The following is a 23,267-nucleotide window of genomic DNA, read 5'->3' on the forward strand; positions in this document are numbered from 1 at the left end:
TGCAACTTCCATCAGATGTTATCCTGATGAAGAAGATTATATCTCCAAAAGTCATGTCAGAAGTGGGATTCGAACCCACGCCTCCAGAGGAGACTGCGGCCTAAACACAGCACCTTAGACCACTCAGCCACCCTGACAGTGGAGAGTCCTAAGAAATGTATAAAAGTCACTCAGAAATTTCTGCGTCCATGCAAGCTTGAAATAATTTCAACCTTCAAACACAAGGTGCAACTTTTTGCACAGGACAATAAACACAGAAGATCACATATGAAAGCATTTCATTTCACAGGTGTACTGTTTTTATGCTTTTAGAATAACTTATACCTCTCACCAGCTATTTAGGGTTCTGTATCCTACTCACAAAATTACCTTGTGTGCGACCTATCTCTTTATACACAAACAACTACTGCTCAGGAAGTAGGAAGGCAGAAGGTGGGGCAGTTTATGAAAATGTATGCTGTCAATGTGCCTTGCAGATTCATGCAGAATTTCTAGATCCTTGCTGGAAACAAGAGAGCAGGCCTTGTTTCAGATCAACTGTCCCTAGCAAGGAACGTCTGAGCACATCCATTCTTTTGCTCTCTAGCCCCTGGCTTGGGACTCACCCTCACTGGCTGAGGAGTGAAGTTCTGCATACCAACGTTGCATAGAAGGTATGTTTGTGATTGGTTTGAGATGGGTGGGAGGTCAAGAGCAGGGAAAAGCAAGTCACCTTCACTTCTAGTCTCCTCTTCTATGCCTACCTGCCGTTCACTCACTCTGTCTTTGTTTCATTCTCTCCTTCCTCAACACCCCATCTCACTCACTGGCTCTATCATTTGTGCTCTTTCCCCTTGCTCTTCATTTCATAATCAATTTATTTATCCCATTATAAGCATTTCCAACAGATCTTTGAACAATCCATACAGAGCAGTACCTATGAAGAACTCTTTAGACCTTTAATGAGTACAAAGAGAAAGTGCTATTCACCAGCCACTTGAACGGCCCAAAGCTGCTTTGAAATTGAGTCAACAGCCACATCTTGGCTGACTAAAGCGAATTCAACAAGGGAGCTCAATGTCACAACATAGGGTGGAATACACAAATCTAAGCAGCCCCTGATCACAGCCCTGAGGACATTGCTGTAAGTGTGCTGGAGTACAGCTGTCTACCAGGTGCTTGGCATTCTTCCAAATTTGCATGGCCTGTCTGGCCAGGGAATACAAGAGCATGACTCTTCTAGATGAGCTCTTACATGGCTCCTAAGCTCATTTGGTAAGGATTGCACTTTATCAGCAAGACTTTGTACAACAGAAATATATGAGAAACCCAAGCTCTCTTGACTAGACAAGGACGGAATAACGTCCCAGGTGAAGACGAACAGATGCAACTTCCATCAGATGTTATCCTGATGAAGAAGATTATATCTCCAAAAGTCATTTCAGAAGTGGGATTCGAACCCACGCCTCCAGAGGAGACTGCAGCCTAAACACAGCGCCTTAGACCACTCGGCCATCCTGACAGTGAAGAGTCCTAAGAAATGTATAAAAGTCACTCAGAAATTTCTGAGTCCATGCAAGCTTGAAATAATTTCAACCTTCAAACACAAGGTGCAACTTTTTGCACAGGACAATAAACACAGAAGATCACATATGAAAGCATTTCATTTCACAGGTGTACTGTTTTTATGCTTTTAGAATAACTTATACCTCTCACCAGCTATTTAGGGTTCTGTATCCTACTCACAAAATTATCTTGCCTGCGACCTCTCTCTTTATACACAAACAACTACTGCTCAGGAAGTAGGAAGGCAGAAGGTGGGGCAGTTTATGCAAATTTATGCTGTCAATGTGCCTTGCAGATTCATGCAGAATTTCTAGATCCTTGCTGGAAACAAGAGAGCAGGCCTTGTTTCAGATCAACTGTCCCTAGCAAGGAACGTCTGAGCACATCCATTCTTTTGCTCTCTAGCCCCTGGCTTGGGACTCACCCTCACTGGCTGAGGAGTGAAGTTCTGCATACCAACGTTGCATAGAAGGTATGTTTGTGATTGGTTTGAGATGGGTGGGAGGTCAAGAGCAGGGAAAAGCAAGTCACCTTCACTTCTAGTCTCCTCTTCTATGCCTACCTGCCGTTCACTCACTCTGTCTTTGTTTCATTCTCTCCTTCCTCAACACCCCATCTCACTCACTGGCTCTATCATTTGTGCTCTTTCCCCTTGCTCTTCATTTCATAGTGGAAACATCTCTTGAATGGATCATTAGAAAATGAGGTTACATAAAATTAAAAATCTACTTATTGGAAACCAAAAATATCACAAGACTGAATGTAAGCCATTTCTTCAATTAAAGGGATTTTTTAGGCACCCCCCAAAAAAGACATAAAACACCACTAGTGCCAGAAGAATATTATACGAGCTTGAAGACAGAATTGGGCAAATTCATTTGCAGTTGAAACTGAAGTTTGGTACTTATTCAGATATTATATGCACTGCCAATTTTTAGCTGAGATTCTGAAGGAACGCAGTGACAAAATGGCCTTAAAGTTTTGTCAGAAGTGGGATTCGAACCCACGCCTCCAGGAGAGACTGCGGCCTTAACGCAGCGCCTTAGACCACTTGGCCATCCTGACCACATGTTGCTTGTTCATCTACATAGTGAGAAAGAGAGTGTGAACAAAAAAAACACACATATTAGGCCATGAGTGGCTATAGCAAGAAAAAAACTCCCTGCACTTTTCCAAAAAGACAACCATATAAGCCCATGTGAGGGAAATGATCTGATTTTCTCCCTCAAGAAAAAAGAAGATTAAACACAGGTTTGTCAGAAGTGGGATTTGAACCCAGGCCTCCAGAAGAGACTGCGACCTGAACGCAGCGCCTTAGACCACTCGGCCATCCTGACTTGCATTTGCAGCACCTTCCACAAGCCAGACAGCCATGCAAGTTTGGTACCGAAAAGGCATGCCCTCAATTTATTTATCCCATTCTAAGCATTTCCAACAGATCTTTGAACAATCCATACAGAGCAGTACCTATGAAGAACTCTTTAGACCTTTAAAGCGTACAAAGAGAAAGTGCTATTCACCAGCCACTTGAACGGCCCAAAGCTGCTTTGAAATTGAGTCAACAGCCACATCTTGGCTGACTAAAGCAAATTCAACAAGGGAGCTCAATGTCACAACATAGGGTGGAATACGCAAATCTAAGCAGCCCCTGATCACAGCCCTGAGGACATTGCTGTAAGTGTGCTGGAGTACAGCTGTCTACCAGGTGCTTGGCATTCTTCCAAATTTGCATGGCCTGTCTGGCCAGGGAATACAAGAGCATGACTCTTCTAGATGAGCTCTTACATGGGTCCTAAGCTCATTTGGTAAGGATTGCACTTTATCAGCAAGACTTTGTACAACAGAAATATATGAGAAACCCAAGCTCTCTTGACTAGACGAGGACGGAATAACGTCCCAGGTGAAGACGAACAGATGCAACTTCCATCAGATGTTATCCTGATGAAGAAGATTATATCTCCAAAAGTCATGTCAGAAGTGGGATTCGAACCCACGCCTCCAGAGGAGACTGCGGCCTAAACACAGCGCCTTAGACCACTCGGCCATCCTGACAGTGGAGAGTCCTAAGAAATGTATAAAAGTCACTCAGAAATTTCTGCGTCCATGCAAGCTTGAAATAATTTCAACCTTCAAACACAAGGTGCAACTTTTTGCACAGGACAATAAACACAGAAGATCACATATGAAAGCATTTCATTTCACAGGTGTACTGTTTTTATGCTTTTAGAATAACTTATACCTCTCACCAGCTATTTAGGGTTCTGTATCCTACTCACAAAATTACCTTGCCTGCGACCTCTCTCTTTATACACAAACAACTACTGCTCAGGAAGTAGGAAGGCAGAAGGTGGGGCAGTTTATGAAAATGTATGCTGTCAATGTGCCTTGCAGATTCATGCAGAATTTCTAGATCCTTGCTGGAAACAAGAGAGCAGGCCTTGTTTCAGATCAACTGTCTCTAGCAAGGAACGTCTGAGCACATCCATTCTTTTGCTCTCTAGCCCCTGGCTTGGGACTCACCCTCACTGGCTGAGGAGTGAAGTTCTGCATACCAACGTTGCATAGAAGGTATGTTTGTGATTGGTTTGAGATGGGTGGGAGGTCAAGAGCAGGGAAAAGCAAGTCACCTTCACTTCTAGTCTCCTCTTCTATGCCTACCTGCCGTTCACTCACTCTGTCTTTGTTTCATTCTCTCCTTCCTCAACACCCCATCTCACTCACTGGCTCTATCATTTGTGCTCTTTCCCCTTGCTCTTCATTTCATACTGGAAACATCTCTTGAATGGAGCATTAGAAAATGAGGTTACATAAAATTAAAAATCTACTTATTGGAAACCAAAAATATCACAAGACTGAATGTAAGCCATTTCTTCAATAAAAGGGATTTTTTAGGCACCCCCCAAAAAACACATAAAACACCACTAGTGCTAGAAGAATATTATACGAGCTTGAAGACAGAATTGGGCAAATTAATTTGCAGTTGAAACTGAAGTTTGGTACTTATTCAGATATTATATGCACTGCCAATTTTTAGCTGAGATTCTGAAGGAACGCAGAGACAAAATAGACTTAAAGTTTTGTCAGAAGTGGGATTCGAACCCACGCCTCCAGGAGAGACTGCGGCCTTAACGCAGCGCCTTAGACCACTCGGCCATCCTTACCACATGTTGCTTATTCATCTACATAGTGAGAAAGATAGTGTGAACAAAAAAAACACACATCTTAGGCCATGAGTGGCTATAGCAAGAAAAAAACTCACTGCACTTTTCCAAAAAGACAACCATATAAGCCCATGTGAGGGAAATGATCTGATTTTCTCCCTCAAGAAAAAAGAAGATTAAACACAGGTTTGTCACAAGTGGCATTTGAACCCACGCCTCCAGAAGAGACTGCGACCTGAACGCAGCGCCTTAGACCACTCGGCCATCCTGACTTGCATTTGCAGCACCTTCCACAAGCCAGACAGCCATGCAAGTGGGGTACCGAAAAGGCATGCCCTCAATTTATTTATCCCATTATAAGCATTTCCAACAGATCTTTGAACAATCCATACAGAGCAGTACCTATGAAGAACTCTTTAGACCTTTAATGAGTACAAAGAGAAAGTGCTATTCACCAGCCACTTGAACGGCCCAAAGCTGCTTTGAAATTGAGTCAACAGCCACATCTTGGCTGACTAAAGCGAATTCAACAAGGGAGCTCAATGTCACAACATAGGGTGGAATACACAAATCTAAGCAGCCCCTGATCACAGCCCTGAGGACATTGCTGTAAGTGTGCTGGAGTACAGCTGTCTACCAGGTGCTTGGCATTCTTCCAAATTTGCATGGCCTGTCTGGCCAGGGAATACAATAGCATGACTCTTCTAGATGAGCTCTTACATGGCTCCTAAGCTCATTTGGTAAGGATTGCACTTTATCAGCAAGACTTTGTACAACAGAAATATATTCGAAACCCAAGCTCTCTTGACTAGACAAGGACGGAATAACGTCCCAGGTGAAGACGAACAGATGCAACTTCCATCAGATGTTATCCTGATGAAGAAGATTATATCTCCAAAAGTAATTTCAGAAGTGGGATTCGAACCCACACCTCCAGAGGAGACTGCAGCCTAAACACAGCGCCTTAGACCACTCGGCCATCCTGACAGTGAAGAGTCCTAAGAAATGTATAAAAGTCACTCAGAAATTTCTGCGTCCATGCAAGCTTGAAATAATTTCAACCTTCAAACACAAGGTGCAACTTTTTGCACAGGACAATAAACACAGAAGATCACATATGAAAGCATTTCATTTCACAGGTGTACTGTTTTTATGCTTTTAGAATAACTTATACCTCTCACCAGCTATTTAGTGTTCTGTATCCTACTCACAAAATTATCTTGCCTGCGACCTCTCTCTTTATACACAAACAACTACTGCTCAGGAAGTAGGAAGGCAGAAGGTGGGGCAGTTTATGCAAATTTATGCTGTCAATGTGCCTTGCAGATTCATGCAGAATTTCTAGATCCTTGCTGGAAACAAGAGAGCAGGCCTTGTTTCAGATCAACTGTCCCTAGCAAGGAACGTCTGAGCACATCCATTCTTTTGCTCTCTAGCCCCTGGCTTGGGACTCACCCTCACTGGCTGAGGAGTGAAGTTCTGCATACCAACGTTGCATAGAAGGTATGTTTGTGATTGGTTTGAGATGGGTGGGAGGTCAAGAGCAGGGAAAAGCAAGTCACCTTCACTTCTAGTCTCCTCTTCTATGCCTACCTGCCGTTCACTCACTCTGTCTTTGTTTCATTCTCTCCTTCCTCAACACCCCATCTCACTCACTGGCTCTATCATTTGTGCTCTTTCCCCTTGCTCTTCATTTCATAGTGGAAACATCTCTTGAATGGATCATTAGAAAATGAGGTTACATAAAATTAAAAATCTACTTATTGGAAACCAAAAATATCACAAGACTGAATGTAAGCCATTTCTTCAATAAAAAGGATTTTTTAGGCACCCCCCAAAAAAGACATAAAACACCACTAGTGCTAGAAGAATATTATACGAGCTTGAAGACAGAATTGGGCAAATTCATTTGCAGTTGAAACTGAAGTTTGGTACTTATTCAGATATTATATGCACTGCCAATTTTTAGCTGAGATTCTGAAGGAACGCAGTGACAAAATGGACTTAAAGTTTTGTCAGAAGTGGGATTCGAACCCACGCCTCAAGGAGAGACTGCGGCCTTAACGCAGCGCCTTAGACCACTCGGCCATCCTGACCACATGTTCCTTGTCCATCTACATAGTGAGAAAGATAGTGTGAACAAAAAAACACACATCTTAGGCCATAAGTGGCTATAGCAAGAAAAAAACTCACTGCACTTTTCCAAAAAGACAACCATATAAGCCCATGTGAGGGAAATTATCTGATTTTCTCCCTCAAGAAAAAAGAAGATCAAACACAGGTTTGTCAGAAGTGGGATTTGAACCCACGCCTCCAGAAGAGACTTCGACCTGAACGCAGCGCCTTAGACCACTCGGCCATCCTGACTTGCATTTGCAGCACCTTCCACAAGCCAGACAGCCATGCAAGTTTGGCACCGAAAAGGCATGCCCTCAATTTGTTTATCCCATTATAAGCATTTCCAACAGATCTTTGAACAATCCATACAGAGCAGTACCTATGAAGAACTCTTTAGACCTTTAAAGCGTACAAAGAGAAAGTGCTATTCACCAGCCACTTGAACGGCCCAAAGCTGCTTTGAAATTGAGTCAACAGCCACATCTTGGCTGACTAAAGCAAATTCAACAAGGGAGCTCAATGTCACAACATAGGGTGGAATACGCAAATCTAAGCAGCCCCTGATCACAGCCCTGAGGACATTGCTGTAAGTGTGCTGGAGTACAGCTGTCTACCAGGTGCTTGGCATTCTTCCAAATTTGCATGGCCTGTCTGGCCAGGGAATACAAGAGCATGACTCTTCTAGATGAGCTCTTACATGGGTCCTAAGCTCATTTGGTAAGGATTGCACTTTATCAGCAAAACTTTGTACAACAGAAATATATGAGAAACCCAAGCTCTCTTGACTAGACGAGGACGGAATAACGTCCCAGGTGAAGACGAACAGATGCAACTTCCATCAGATGTTATCCTGATGAAGAAGATTATATCTCCAAAAGTCATGTCAGAAGTGGGATTCGAACCCACGCCTCCAGAGGAGACTGCGGCCTAAACACAGCGCCTTAGACCACTCGCCATCCTGACAGTGGAGAGTCCTAAGAAATGTATAAAAGTCACTCAGAAATTTCTGCGTCCATGCAAGCTTGAAATAATTTCAACCTTCAAACACAAGGTGCAACTTTTTGCACAGGACAATAAACACAGAAGATCACATATGAAAGCATTTCATTTCACAGGTGTACTGTTTTTATGCTTTTAGAATAACTTATACCTCTCACCAGCTATTTAGGGTTCTGTATCCTACTCACAAAATTATCTTGCCTGCGACCTCTCTCTTTATACACAAACAACTACTGCTCAGGAAGTAGGAAGGCAGAAGGTGGGGCAGTTTATGCAAATTTATGCTGTCAATGTGCCTTGCAGATTCATGCAGAATTTCTAGATCCTTGCTGGAAACAAGAGAGCAGGCCTTGTTTCAGATCAACTGTCCCTAGCAAGGAACGTCTGAGCACATCCATTCTTTTGCTCTCTAGCCCCTGGCTTGGGACTCACCCTCACTGGCTGAGGAGTGAAGTTCTGCATACCAACGTTGCATAGGAGGTATGATTGTGATTGGTTTGAGATGGGTGGAAGGTCAAGAGCAGGGAAAAGCAAGTCACCTTCACTTCTAGTCTCCTCTTCTATGCCTACCTGCCGTTCACTCACTCTGTCTTTGTTTCATTCTCTCCTTCCTCAACACCCCATCTCACTCACTGGCTCTATCATTTGTGCTCTTTCCCCTTGCTCTTCATTTCATAGTGGAAACATCTCTTGAATGGATCATTAGAAAATGAGGTTACATAAAATTAAAAATCTACTTATTGGAAACCAAAAATATCACAAGACTGAATGTAAGCCATTTCTTCAATAAAAGGGATTTTTAGGCACCCCCCAAAAAACACATAAAACACCACTAGTGCTAGAAGAATATTATACGAGCTTGAAGACAGAATTGGGCAAATTCATTTGCAGTTGAAACTGAAGTTTGGTACTTATTCAGATATTATATGCACTGCCAATTTTTAGCTGAGATTCTGAAGGTACGCAGAGACAAAATGGACTTAAAGTTTTGTCAGAAGTGGGATTCCAACCCAAGCCTCCAAGAGAGACTGCGGCCTTAACGCAGCGCCTTAGACCACTCGGCCATCCTGACCACATGTTGCTTGTCCATCTACATAGTGAGAAAGATAGTGTGAACAAAAAAAACACACATCTTAGGCCAGGGGTGCCCAAACCTGTCCTGGCGGGCCGTATCCATGCCAGATTTTTGGGATATCCCCATCTGGTGATCACAGTTCGATCCCCGGCTCCGGCGGCAGATCAGAGTTCCCAGGACGGGGTCCATGTGACCCGGGCAGTCCTATCCCCTGGGTGTACGTGGTTGTCCGACATGTCGGTCGGATGTGCTTTTACGTACCGGATCGGAATCGGCCCCCATAAAATCGTACGTAAAGTATATAGCAAATCAACCTGAAATCTGCTGGGTCAGAAAGGGCTCGATTCCGATCCGTGTCGGAAGGTTAGGAGTCCGTACGAATTTGTCGGGACGGCATGGCAGAGTGCCCGGGATGGGCTCCATGGCTCTTGGGCAGTCGTCCCCCGGGCGTCCGGGGCTCCATCCAGGCCGACGGCATGGCAGAGTGCCCGGGACGGGCTCCATGCGTCCCGGGCTTTCGTCCCCCGGGCGTCCAGGGCTCCATCCAGGCTGAGGGCATGGCAGAGTGCCCGGGACGGGCTCCATGCATCCCGGGCCTTCGTCCCCCGGGCGCCCGGGGCTACATCCAGGCTGACGGTATGGCAGAGTGCCCGGGTCGGGCTCCATGGTTTTCACGGTGGTCCTCCCCTGGGTGTCAGGGGGCTCCTGGCCGACGGCATGGAAAAGTGCCCAGGACGGGCTCCATGCGTCCTGGGCATTCGTCCCGGGACGGGGACGGGGACGGGGTGGGGAAGAGTCCAGGCGGCTTCACCTCCATGCCCGGCCATCTGATCGCCCAGATTTCCTCGGCCATCTGGTCGCCCGCAACGCTTTCCTATGGGGGGGGAACCAGATGGCCGAACTTCCCTGGAAGTCCCGATGAGGTGCCATTCGCCTCCCGGATCCCAGCGAGGGCTCCATGAGGTCGGGTTCTTTCACGCCTTGGGTCCCCTCTGTCACCTCGCGTGCACAGATTGCAAGAAAGGGGGTAATTTCCCTCCGGATTACTAGGGGCAGGGTATGCCCGGACACCCCTCCAGGGCTGGTGGTTCTCTGCCATGGGGACCAGATAGGCTATGCCTGGGCAACACCTCCCTAGGCCACCCGGGGCTTCCTTCCTCCAGGCCAACTGCATGTCAAATTGCCCAGGACGGGCTCCATGGCTCTTGGGCAGTCGTCCCCCGGGCGTCCGGGGCTCCATCCAGGCCGACGGCATGGCAGAGTGCCTGGGACGGGCTCCATGCGTCCCGGGCCTTCGTCCCCCGGGCGTCCGGGGCTCCATCCAGGCTGACAGCATGGCAGAGTGCCCGGGTCGGGCTCCATGGTTTTCAGGGTGGTCCTCCCCTGGGTGTCGGGGCGCTCCAGGCCAATGGCATGGAAAAGTGCCCAGGACGGCCTCCATGCGTCCTGGGCATTCGTCCCCCGGGCGTCCGGGGCTCCATCCAGGCTGACGGCATGGGAGAGTGCCCGAGTCGGGCTCCAAGGTTTTCAGGGTGGTCCTCCCCTGGGTGTCGGGGCGCTCCAGGCCAATGGCATGGAAAAGTGCCCAGGACGGGCTCCATGCGTCCCGGGCATTCGTCCCGGGACGGGGACGGGGACAGGGTCGGGAGAGTCCAGGCGGCTTCACTTCCGTGTCCAGCCATCTGATCGCCCAGATTCCCTCGGCCATCTGGTCGCCCGGATCCCCTCGGGCATCTGGTCGCCCGCAACGCTTTCCTATGGGGCGACCAGATGGCCGAACTTCCCTGGAAGTCCCGATGAGGTGCCATTCGCCGCCCGGATCCCAGCGAGGGCTCCAGGAGGTCGGGTACATTCACGCCTTGGGTCCCCTCTGTCACCTCGCGTGCACAGATTACAAGAAAAGGGGGTAATTTTCCTCCGGATTACTAGGGAGAAGGGAACGCCCGGACACCCCTCCGAGGCTGGTGGTTCTCTGCCATGGGGACCAGATGGGCTATGCCTGGGCAACACCTCCCTAGGCCACCCGGGGCTTCCTTCCTCCAGGCCAACTGCATGTCAAATTGCCCAGGACGGGCTCCATGGCTCCTGGGCAGTCGTCCCCCGGGCGTCCGGGGCTCCATCCAGGCTGACGGCATGGAAAAGTGCCCAGGAAAGGCTCCATGCGTCCCGGGCATTCATCCCCCGGGCGTCCGGGGCTCCATCTAGGCTGACGGTATGGAAGAGTGCCCAGGTCAGGCTCCATGGTTTTCACGGTGGTCCTCCCCTGGGTGTCTGGGGGTTCCAGGCCAAATGCATGGAAAAGTGCCCAGGACGGGCTCCATGCGTCCAGGGCATTCGTCCTGTGGTAAATAAATAAATAATACCCTATTTTTGAATGTATAAATGAATAACAGATAGCTCAATAAATAAGAGTCAAAATTCGAGGTAGTAGGAGTTTCGCAGGTTTATTACAGCATAAAGGACAGGAACAGGACAACCTGCATAGGAATAGGATGGCAGGGCCCAGCAGCGCTGCTGGTGTCAGGATCGGGACAAGGGAAAGGATGACTTTTTTAATAACAGTGCATCAACATATATACATAACGCAAACACATAGCATTACATTGCAATAGGCGTAGCAGTGGGTGGAGCAAAAGGCGTGACGTGTAGCAGTCGCGAAAGATAAGGGTGAAAAGAGGTGTAACGGGGCGTATACATAGACATGTGATGCAAACGTAACAGAATATGTCATGAATGGGGCGGAAACCATGGAGGGGGCTACCTGAGGAGCCGGGACCTCTAACCTGATGGTGCGCGCAAACTAGCAATGACGTATCACTAGGAGAAGCTGGGGGCTATGAACTCTGTGCTAGGAGCAGAGACTGAAGTCTGGAGAGTCAGGGCGACATGTACCTAAACAGTATCTAGTATCTGATGTTTAGAGAACATGTTGATATAAACTAGAAGTCAGGAGGGGAAAGGCTAACTTGATTCTAAGACTGGACCATGCATTATTCTACATGTAGTACGTGATGAAGAATATGAAATGACCATTAAATACAGTATTTCTCTAACGTGGAGATGTGAAGGCTAGACAATGACGGAAACTATTGATGCGGTTCAGTAGCTTAGGAATGCAGAGAAGGAGGACTGAACTGATAACTGGAATCATAACATATTCTTGGCAGACTCAAAGGCAGAGCCAGGCTGAACCGGGCACTGTAAGGCAGGAAGTAAGTGAAGGGTCGAGGATACAGGTGGGGGCTGTATCGCTCCTCAGCGAGGTTTCAGGAGACAGGAGCTGAATCTGGTGTCCAGGCCCTTTTGAGGCCTAGAAACGGGGATTTTTCAATGAAATAACGTGCACACTGAGAAACGTGGCAACGTAGCTTTACATAGACCTGATATTCGTAGTATTCACGAGAATTGGAAACTGGCATACTAGAGGTGGACACAACTGTAATTGCGTCTTGAATCGAACATAGGGAATACATATGCATATTTAATCATGCACACATAACATATGATGGATGACACGTAGGGACACAGAACATGGCAAAATTTACTTTTCCACATTCCCTCCTTGTCACTACGTTTCCATCAGGAAACATCAATTTTCATGATACCGTCTATCATTTCATACAGTATCATTTGCTCGTCTCGAATTATCCTGGAACGGGATTTAGAACGGGGTTTGGGATTAGGAATACAAGAGGTAGCACAAATGCCGCAAATCGCAGGGCCACATTGTATACAGAGACAGCAGCTGAATATGATCGCTACTGCAATACCTAGAAAGGACAAGACTTTCCATCCCCAGGCGGAAATTATATTCCAGAACCAACCGGACCATGTCCAGGTGCCTGGATCTTGGTGTATCAGATGGGCAATTTTATGGAGTCTGGTTATAGCTGAATAAACAGACGGCGCGTTATTTGGAATGAAAATGCAGCAACTAGATCCGATGACTCTACAGGCCCCGCCCCTATCGGCCAGTATGACGTCAAGGACGAGACGATTCTGTAAAACGACAAATCTCATAGCAGATTGCTCTTCGGTTAAGTTACCTAGAGCAGAGGCAGTCTCATTTACCACAGCTTCAAGAGTTCTTGTTAACCTACGGATTAGCTTACTATTCTGGATAGGTCCTATAAAGAAGAAGAAACCTCTGTTGAAATCTGTATACTGTTCTAGAGCAGTTTCAGTATAATCGACAATTGGGGACTCCCTTCTATGTCTAATGTGTACTAGATGTGTGTTTCTATGATAATCAGGTGGGGCTAGGAAAACTGGTGGCAGTAGGAAGGCAATGTAACAGGTTCCCTCCCAATCGAGGGGCAGACGAACATATGCAGTTTGACCACAAATAAAATAAGAATGACGTGAAGCTTTAAAAATAGATTTCCCACTGTCACTATACTTGACAATAGTAGTACAATCACTGTGTCCTACATGTACGGAACCATAATTTCGGACACATAATTCGCCTTTGACTGGTAATACTGAAATAGCAGGTAAGTCTGGAGTAGAATCAGACTGGACATTCAGGACCATGAAATTCGACGAATAATTACCTAAATTATACACTTCATTTTCTAGATCTAAACCTGTTCTGTGGGGAAGACCTTGCTTGTCTGGAAAACATGTACTGTTAAGAAAAGACATATCTGTTGAGGATGACGTTAACGTGGACCATGCTCCACACGAACCATTATGTGAAAATGGATAAGGAAAAAGTGGCAGAACTCCCTTCGGTATCTGGAAAGGGGGGAGTCGACCACACACCCAACAATTAGTGGCATTGCTGGTCTGGTGTGAGTAATGTAACATGCGGATAAAGGAATTATTTCGCATAGCGAGGCGGTAAGAGAGTTCATGAGGAGGCAGATCACTAAACGTGTGCTCTACTGTAGCATTAGCAGACTTATTTACATGAAGAACTGGGAAATACAAGAAAAATGCATAACTGGTGCAGGAAATCATAATGCTGAGAAACAATATGAAACATAGAAAAACGATACATCGAATTGAGTTTTGACTGACTCTCTCACTATGGGGGTCTATTTTATACATGTCAGAAACAGTCTAACCGTTTCACCTAGGGGAGGACTTAGACAATCAAACTGACTGACTTATTTTACTAGACCTTAACTTGAGTTTATACTCCTGTTGCGGAGTTTTCTCTAACAGGGGAGGGTTTGTAGCAATGTCTTTTGCGGGACAGTCCTTGAGAACAATATTTTGGCAATCCTTCAAATCCTGGGAAATGTTCTTTAAGACGGGTTTCAGTCCATAAAACTTTTTTATATGAGAAAGGTGCACCCAGCCTTTGCGACCTTCCAACTTCACGGCTGTACGGGTGGTGAGGAGGACCTGTCGGGGCTCCTTCCAGCGAGGCTCCAGCGGACTTGATCTGTCAAAATTCCTCACCAACACCATGGATCCTGGAACGATTTCATGCGGTGCCACCTCGGTATTGTCTGGAAATGCGGCGGCAACCTGTGAACGACATGAGTTGAGGGCAGACATCAAGGAAGCTAGGTAATCTGTCAGCATATTACTTGAAACATCGGTAATACTTCGGGGTCTAGGAGTACCCCACATATTTGGGGGGCGGCCAAAAACGACCTCATACGGGGACAGACCTGATCTGGAATGTGCGACCATGCGCATATAAAATAAAGCGACTGGCAGAGCTACTAGCCAGTCCACACCTTTCTCTTTACACACTTTTGCAATTCGGATTTTCAGAGTCTGGTTATGTCTCTCTACGAGACCGGCTGCTTCAGGATGGCGTACACAATGAAACTTCCACTGGTACCCTAACAACAGGGAAACGTGCTTCATGAGTTCAGATGAGAATGGCTGACCGTTATCAGAATATACGACTCTAGGGAGTCCATAACGAGGGAAGAACTCACGAACCAACTGCTTGGCAGTGGTCGCGGCTGTGTAATCTGGGACTGGATATGCTTCTGTCCACCTGGACAAAGCGCATACAACTACAAGGACATACTTGAAACCTCGACATCGCTCCATCTGAATATAATCCATCTGGAGGACTTCAAAAGGGTGGTCAGGGGGCTGGAATCCACCTTGTTCCACTGGGACACTTTTACCTGGATTAAACTGACAACATATCATACAGGTACGGACTTTCTGCTTGGCTGCAGCTCGTAAATGCTTGTTGAACCAAATGTTCTGGATACTGTCTAACATAGCTTTTTCTCCTAAATGTGCTGGACTATGTGCGGTATTAATAATGACTTGAACCATAGAGTCGGGGAGAAACCATGTGGATCTACCCTTCGTTAACCATCCTTGATCTGTCTGGACCCCTCCTTGTTCGGACCATTTCTTGATTTCTTCGGGAGTAGCATGTAACTGGATATCTATGACATCTTGAGTAGGGTCCTGAACTGTCATACATGTGGTCGGATCTGGAGTATGTGTCTGATTAACTGGAATGTCTGGAGTCTGTGCTGTAAACTTGGCTGTGCGATCTGCTAGATCATTACCTTGGGAAATAATGTCAGTAACTTTCGTATGTGCTTTACATTTCATGATAGCAATAGATGTCGGTAAGTGTATGGCATCTAACAGAGCTTGAATAAGGAGACCATGCTGAATCTTGGTTCCATGAGAAGTCATGAAACCTCTCTCTTGCCAGAGCACTCCGAAGTCGTGTACAACTCCAAATGCGTAGCGTGAATCTGTGTAAACATTAACTTTCAAGTTCTTGGCGTGTATGCAGGCTTGTGTCAGAGCAACTAGCTCTGCTGCTTGAGCGGACAGGGTGTCAATACGGTGTGTCTCAATAACTTCGGTGTCAGTAGTCACTGCATACGCGGCGACTAGTTCTCCTGTACTAGTTCTCATGCATGAACCATCCACATAAAGTGTCAGGTCGGGATCTGGTAACGGAGTATCTGTCAGATCTTGTCTTGGCTTTGTCGTAATGTTAACTACTTCCACACAGTCATGTGTGGCAGAATTCGAAGTAACTGATGGTAACAGTGTAGCAGGATTTAAAATGTTGCAGCGTCTGATTTCTATGTGTGGCTGGAACAGTGTCAATTCATAACCTGTTAAACGTGCAATTGTCAAGTGCTGAGTTTGTGTTCGGTTTAAAAGAACTTCCACAGAGTGTGGAACTTGTACTGTCAAGGTGTGTCCTAAGACTATGGAATCACTTTGTCTGATAGCTAGGGCTGTGGCTGCAACTGACTTGAGGCACGCAGGCAGAGCCTGGGCTACAGGATCTAATGTGCTCGAAAAATAAGCACAGGGCTTGTATTGTCCTGCTTGATCTTGTGTGAGAACAGATAATGCTGTACCTTCACGTTCTGTGACAAAAAGTGTAAAAGGCTTACTGTAGTTCGGTGTCGCTAGAACTGGAGCTTGGCATAGGGCTTTCTTTAACTCATTGAAACTAAGTGTATGTTCAGATGTCCAAGGGAGGACAGTCGGTACGGCTGCCTCCTGTGTCGTTAACTGTATCAGTGGCTTGGCTAGAAATGCATACTGAGGAATCCATTGTCTGCAGTAAGAAGTAAGGCCAATAAAAGCACGTACCTCCTTCTGGGTCTTGGGCTGAGGAAGACTCGCTATTAACTGGATACGGTCAGGTGTCAACTGCCTACCCCACTTGGACAGTAAGTGGCCTAAGTAGATCACTTGCTGGACACAGAATTGAAGCTTAGAAGGGGACACCTTGTGCCCCATCTCGGCTAGGAAATACAAGACTGTAAGGGATGCTCGCTCGCAAGCACGTTCAGAACGGGCTGTGATCAGTAGATCATCGACATACTGGAGCAGCGCAGTGTCAGTTGGCATGTGAATGTTGTCTAGTTGTCTCTTGAGTGCTTGACTGTAAATACTAGGACTTTCTGTGAAACCTTGAGGAGCTCGTGTGAACATATAGCTCCTTCCATTTAAACAAAATCCGAAAAGGAACTGGCTGTCTGGATGAATAGGAACGCTGAAAAACGCGTTCTTGAGGTCGATTACAGTAAAGAACGTGGCTTCGGAATCAATGGCTGTCAATAGGGAAGAGATATCTGGAACGACTGGGTACTGAGGAATAATACACTTATTAAGCTCTCGTAGGTCAATCACTAATCGATATACTGGGGGTGCATTTGGATCAGTGCGTTTCATGACTGGAATGATCGGAGAATTACATACATTGGAGTCAGTTTCTACAACCACTCCTTGAGCCATGAGCTCGTCAATAATTTTGGATAAGGCTGCTACAGCCTCTGGTGGCAATCTGTACTGTCTGATCCGTGGTAACACTACACCTGGCTTGAGAGTCACACGATGGGGTGTGATTTGCATATAACCTACATCAGTTGGACCTTGCGCCCATAGATGTTGCGGGACATTGGACAATCTGGGATCAAAATCTCGTAATACATAGTGACCCTTAAAGTCACGTAGGAACAGACGTATTCCCTCTGGGGAACAGCATATAACTGCACCTAACTCTTTCAGTGTTTTAATGCCTAATAGGTTTTCTGGACATGACTTAGTAAGTAACAGATCAGTAGTGCGGGACAATGGACCTACTTCTAGAGTAACTGGTTTTGAGATCTCATTTACGATAGGTTTTCCTGAAAATCCAAGGGAAACATTTCTTGAGCCTGAGAGCGGAGCCCCTGGAACTTCGGCATGACTAATTGTGGTCCTACTTGCCCCTGTATCAATCAAAAACTTTCTGTCTTTCCCTAATACTTGACTATGAACATAGGGACCTTCTTGATCTACCGGTATCTCGATGAGAGGCAAGCCTACCTCCCTCTCTAGGCTGTTTCATGAATACTGCTGGTACTCAGGATACTCAGACTGTGCATACTGGTACATCTGCTGTGTGACGTGCTGTGTTGCAGCAATAGGCTGCGGTGTTGTAACTGTCTGTTGTGCATTCTGTGGCTGAGGAATCTGTGAAACTTGTTCTTGTCTAGGCGGACGTGGTCTTTCTTTAGTCTTACCAGTAGCTATGTTGTGTTTCAGAACTGCACACTCGTTTATAAAATGACCTGGCTGTTTACAATAATTGCAGTTCCCTTTAACGGGAGCTGCAGGATGACTGGCTTGATTTGGACCCCTCTTCTGACTGTCTTGAGGAACAGATTGTGCAACTAGTACTTTCATTTTCGTGTCTTTCATACGTTTTCTCTCATGTTCTTGCTCTTCTCTGATTCTGTTCTGGTGGTATTGGAGCATCTGCAACATCTGGGACGGGGTATTAGCTTGCCAGGTACTTTCGACTTTCAAAACTCGATTTTTAATTTGTGGACTTGAATTCTCGACTAATTTAGTAACAAAAAGGTGAGGGTATGACTCACTACTTGTCTTGAGGCCACTGTTGATGCTAAAACATTTCTCAAATCTGGAATAAAAATCACTAATATCTTCGTCTTGTTTCTGTTTACAGGCTGAGATTGCATCCCAGTCTTCTTTTCTAGTTGTCAATAATCTGGGTAAAACTTGTATTAATAATTCAGGTAATTCTCTACATTTATCCCCGAGACCGGTACCTGGTACTCGTGCCTTATCTCCAGCTTCTAGAACTGCCCAATCTATCTTTTTCTCTCCCACCTCCCATTCTTTTTCCTTGAGCTTTTCATACACCCCTGCGGGCAGCAGAACCTTTAACATTTTAATTATATCTGGATACGTGTATTCTCCCATACGGAGCATGTCTTTTAATTCTCTATGGAACCCTGCTGGATCTTTATCATGACAGGGAATTAATTTCTTCATCTCGAGGAGTTCCATCTTTGTAATCGGAGTGTAAACAAACACTCGTTCTAGTTCGCCACCCGTTCCTCTAACTGGGTGGACTTCTCGTAACGGATTCTGTCTCTCCATGTAAAATGGTTTACTTTCTGGGGGTGAGACATGAACAAAATGCGGGTTCAAAAACGTTCTATATTTGTGACGCTGTTCTAGAATGACACTAATTAAGTCGGTACCTAAACCTTTCCATCTATACTGGAGTAACTCGTTCAGGATATCATGTAACGGGCCTGGATCAGAGTGCTGACCCTCATACAATGTAATGAGGTGCTGGATCATATACATACCCACCAGTCGTTGCTCGGCTGGGGGCAGTTTCAGAAACATTTGTGCCACTATTTCGTCTGGAAAAGTGGTAGAATCAGTAATCCATCGGACTGCTGATCAGACTAGTTCTTGTTCATGCATGGTACTCAACTCACTGTAACCGATTCGTGATTTCAGAATGTGATCGGTAGCTTGGAATACTTGTTCTAGAGAACCTTGTTCTGGTGCTGGATGATGGAAAGTAGACTTGTGTTCTAGGCGTAAATGGCGATCTGGAAATCTAGATTTTCCTACATACGCTATTCTGGCGGAATTCTCGTCCTCTACCTCTTCAGTATCAGAGTTACTTTCTTTCTCGCTTACTTGTACTGCTTTACGCTGTTCGTGTAACTTTATTATTTCTTTACGGATTTTCTTGTACATACTCTCCATAGCACCGACGGTCTTGTGCTTACCCTCGGCTATATTATCACTCCACCTTGTCAGGGTTTTCATTTCGGCTTGATCTTTAGACGGGTAATCTTGTTCTCTTATTAGACAGTTAATCAGAAACTTTAATATCATGAGCTGGATCTCGGCTTTCCTATGAGACATGGCCTCGCTAATGCTTTCTGGATCATCCCCTGTACGGATGAAACGATATATTCTGTCTAGATCTTCTTTCATATTCGGTAAGGTGACTAGATACTCGGCCACCTTTCTTACGCGGAATGAATATAAAACCATATTATCCTCGCCTGGGACTGGATCATAGCCGCATTCGGCAAGGGATTTTCTTATTTCTGCTACAGTCTGATGTCTGGGCGTACGCTGTGACGCTTGTGCATGTAATTCGGCTGTCGTTAAACGCTTGTGTGGCGGCGGGGTTTGAGGAGTACCTCCCCCTGCGGCCCCTAAACTAGAGTCGTCTACTGAGGCTCTTCGTCCTGGCAGAGTGGGAAATGGAAATGTAGGCTGGACTTGTATGGCGGGCTGGACCGGGGGTACCGTAACAGGTACTCCGGTGTCTGGAGGAGCGGGAAGTGCCTGATTTACAGGGACTGGCGGAGCGCGAACAGGATTTGCATATTCTGGGACTGTGTCGTCCAAATAGGACGAAATAAAAATATCAGCTGCGGTCTGTTTGTGACGTAGCTTGGTCGGAACTAATGGTGGCGGGAAATTACTGGATGCCTCTGGGGTCGCTTTTGGCAAGCCCTCGGCAAGGAGAGGATACATACCCCTAATAAGGGCATGCCTCTGTCTGTCTGACTGTTCGGCTTTGACTTGTTCACCTATCTCGATTAGTTCTTTTTCTTGTGCTCGTTCTAAGGATTCTCTACTTAATTCTGACTTTCTGATTTCCTTTTCAGTTCTTTTGTGAGCTTCTTTGCGCCATAACTCGATGGCATCTTTCTGTGACTGTCTGGCTTTCTTTTTCCATAATGCTTCTTCTACTCGCATGATGCATTCGGCATCCCATGTACCCGATACGGGCCATCTATACTTTTCTTCTAACTGTTTGGTATACTCTACCCATAAATCTAGATACAGTACGGCGCTTATGCCATGCTTCTGATACATAAAATGACCTGGACTGTCCCTAGGCGGAACTGGAACTGCTGCTTCCAGCAGACCCTTTCTGGTTTTTAACTGACGTAATTTCGAAAAGAGCGGCATGACTGAACTATAATCTAGACACAATACAATACACAATAAACACGATACTTATTCCCCATTCATACCACGACATTAAAATACATGAAGAACATTTAAAAATAACAGTTCGAACAGAATACTACCTGGAATACGGAACACAGAATACATGAATTTTCTCGAGAACAGAACTGACTAGAACAGGAACTAGATGCACTGCTGAAACAGTACGAAACTTACCGGTCTCATAAAGAGACACGTCAGGACCCGCATCCACCGAAGTGGACACTTCGTTTGTGGGTCTGTGTACCACCAACCCACGGACCAGAGTCAATTAAATTGACCCTGTCTAGATACTACCCCAGTAACGGTACTCACCGGGCAGCAAGAACGGAAAGCCTCAGACTGGACTGGACTGCCTCGACGTCGGACGGACGAACTTCGGACTTCAGTTACGGGTGGGCCTCCGGATACCTCGGACCTTGGACTCTCGGCTTGGGCTCTGGTCGGGACTCGCCGCGTTCCTCCACCGTCTCGTTTGGATGCTGGACCGCCTCCTCCGTCTCCTCCGTGGGCCTGAGGGATACTTGAAGCAGAAATATCTGCCGGTGCGCAGAAGAGTTCCGTCACGACTGCAGAGGGTCAGGGGGTCGGCGTGGCTTCACCGACGCGTGGGGAAAGGGCAAGTCCCTATTCGGGCGCCATTATGTGGTAAATAAATAAATAATACCCTATTTTTGAATGTATAAATGAATAACAGATAGCTCAATAAATAAGAGTCAAAATTCGAGGTAGTAGGAGTTTCGCAGGTTTATTACAGCATAAAGGACAGGAACAGGACAACCTGCATAGGAATAGGATGGCAGGGCCCAGCAGCGCTGCTGGTGTCAGGATCGGGACAAGGGAAAGGATGACTTTTTTAATAACAGTGCATCAACATATATACATAACACAAACACATAGCATTACATTGCAATAGGCGTAGCAGTGGGTGGAGCAAAAGGCGTGACGTGTAGCAGTCGCGAAAGATAAGGGTGAAAAGAGGTGTAACGGGGCGTATACATAGACATGTGATGCAAACGTAACAGAATATGTCATGAATGGGGCGGAAACCATGGAGGGGGCTACCTGAGGAGCCGGGACCTCTAACCTGATGGTGCGCGCAAACTAGCAATGACGTATCACTAGGAGAAGCTGGGGGCTATGAACTCTGTGCTAGGAGCAGAGACTGAAGTCTGGAGAGTCAGGGCGACATGTACCTAAACAGTATCTAGTATCTGATGTTTAGAGAACATGTTGATATAAACTAGAAGTCAGGAGGGGAAAGGCTAACTTGATTCTAAGACTGGACCATGCATTATTCTACATGTAGTACGTGATGAAGAATATGAAATGACCATTAAATACAGTATTTCTCTAACGTGGAGACGTGAAGGCTAGACAATGACGGAAACTATTGATGCGGTTCAGTAGCTTAGGAATGCAGAGAAGGAGGACTGAACTGATAACTGGAATCATAACATATTCTTGGCAGACTCAAAGGCAGAGCCAGGCTGAACCGGGCACTGTAAGGCAGGAAGTAAGTGAAGGGTCGAGGATACAGGTGGGGGCTGTATCGCTCCTCAGCGAGGTTTCAGGAGACAGGAGCTGAATCTGGTGTCCAGGCCCTTTTGAGGCCTAGAAACGGGGATTTTTCAATGAAATAACGTGCACACTGAGAAACGTGGCAACGTAGCTTTACATAGACCTGATATTCGTAGTATTCACGAGAATTGGAAACTGGCATACTAGAGGTGGACACAACTGTAATTGCGTCTTGAATCGAATATAGGGAATACATATGCATATTTAATCATGCACACATAACATATGATGGATGACACGTAGGGACACAGAACATGGCAAAATTTACTTTTCCACAGTCCCCTGGGCGTCCGGGGCTCCATCTAGGCTGACGGTATGGCAGAGTGCCCAGGTCGGGCTCCATGGTTTTCACGGTGGTCCTCCCCTGGGTGTCTGGGGGGCTCCAGGCCGAAGGCACGGAAAAGTGCCCAGGACGGGCTCCATGTGTCCCGGGCATTCGTCCCCCGGGCGTCCGGGGCTCCATCCAGGCTGACGGCATGACAGAGTGCCCGGGTCGGGCTCCATGGGTCCCGGGCAGCCCTCCCCCGGGCGTCCGGGGCTCCCACCGCCAGGCCGACGGCATGTCAAAGTGCCCAGGACGGGCTCCATGAGTCCGGGACAGTCCTCCCCCGGGCGTCCAGGACACCCATCTCCAGGAGGCCAACGGCATTGGCAAAGTACCCAGGACGGGCTCCATGGGTCCCGGGCAGACCTCCCTCGGGCGTCCGGGGCACCCATCTCCATGAGGCCAACGGCATTGGCAAAGTACCCAGGACGGGCTCCATGGGACCTGGGCAGACCTCCCCCCGGGCGTCCGGGGCTCCCACCTCCAGGCCGACGGAATGTCAAAGTACCCAGGACGGGCTCCATGGGTCCCGGGCAGCTTCCCCCGGGCGTCCGGGGCACCCACCTCCAGGCCGACGGCATGTCAAAGTACCCAGGACGGGCTCCACGGGTCCCGGGCATTCCTCCCCCAGGTCGTCCGGGCCCTAGAGCTCCGGTGGGCCAACCTGCGCCTGAGGCCCAGCCGGGGTCCAAGAGCCCTGCCTTGCGTGGGCAGG

General features: G+C 46.9%; 10 non-coding genes across 10 annotated transcripts; all 10 read right to left on the minus strand.

The window, feature by feature from the left end:
* Window positions 1-54: 54 nt before the first annotated feature.
* Window positions 55-137, minus strand: TRNAL-UAG (transfer RNA leucine (anticodon UAG)). The gene has a single exon. It is a non-coding gene; the product is annotated as a tRNA-Leu (tRNA).
* A 1,281-nt stretch (window positions 138-1,418) lies between these two features.
* On the minus strand, window positions 1,419-1,501 carry TRNAL-UAG (transfer RNA leucine (anticodon UAG)). Its single transcript has one exon. It is a non-coding gene; the product is annotated as a tRNA-Leu (tRNA).
* A 1,026-nt stretch (window positions 1,502-2,527) lies between these two features.
* Window positions 2,528-2,610, minus strand: TRNAL-AAG (transfer RNA leucine (anticodon AAG)). The gene has a single exon. It is a non-coding gene; the product is annotated as a tRNA-Leu (tRNA).
* Window positions 2,611-2,799: 189 nt separating this feature from the next.
* On the minus strand, window positions 2,800-2,882 carry TRNAL-CAG (transfer RNA leucine (anticodon CAG)). The gene has a single exon. It is a non-coding gene; the product is annotated as a tRNA-Leu (tRNA).
* Window positions 2,883-3,514: 632 nt separating this feature from the next.
* TRNAL-UAG (transfer RNA leucine (anticodon UAG)) lies at window positions 3,515-3,597 on the minus strand. The gene has a single exon. It is a non-coding gene; the product is annotated as a tRNA-Leu (tRNA).
* Window positions 3,598-4,623: 1,026 nt separating this feature from the next.
* TRNAL-AAG (transfer RNA leucine (anticodon AAG)) lies at window positions 4,624-4,706 on the minus strand. Its single transcript has one exon. It is a non-coding gene; the product is annotated as a tRNA-Leu (tRNA).
* A 904-nt stretch (window positions 4,707-5,610) lies between these two features.
* On the minus strand, window positions 5,611-5,693 carry TRNAL-UAG (transfer RNA leucine (anticodon UAG)). The gene has a single exon. It is a non-coding gene; the product is annotated as a tRNA-Leu (tRNA).
* Window positions 5,694-6,719: 1,026 nt separating this feature from the next.
* On the minus strand, window positions 6,720-6,802 carry TRNAL-AAG (transfer RNA leucine (anticodon AAG)). The gene has a single exon. It is a non-coding gene; the product is annotated as a tRNA-Leu (tRNA).
* A 188-nt stretch (window positions 6,803-6,990) lies between these two features.
* TRNAL-CAG (transfer RNA leucine (anticodon CAG)) lies at window positions 6,991-7,073 on the minus strand. The gene has a single exon. It is a non-coding gene; the product is annotated as a tRNA-Leu (tRNA).
* A 632-nt stretch (window positions 7,074-7,705) lies between these two features.
* TRNAL-UAG (transfer RNA leucine (anticodon UAG)) lies at window positions 7,706-7,787 on the minus strand. Its single transcript has one exon. It is a non-coding gene; the product is annotated as a tRNA-Leu (tRNA).
* Window positions 7,788-23,267: the final 15,480 nt, after the last annotated feature.

Source organism: Lissotriton helveticus, chromosome 8, assembly GCF_964261635.1.
Source record: "Lissotriton helveticus chromosome 8, aLisHel1.1, whole genome shotgun sequence".
Lineage (NCBI taxonomy): Eukaryota > Metazoa > Chordata > Amphibia > Caudata > Salamandridae > Lissotriton > Lissotriton helveticus.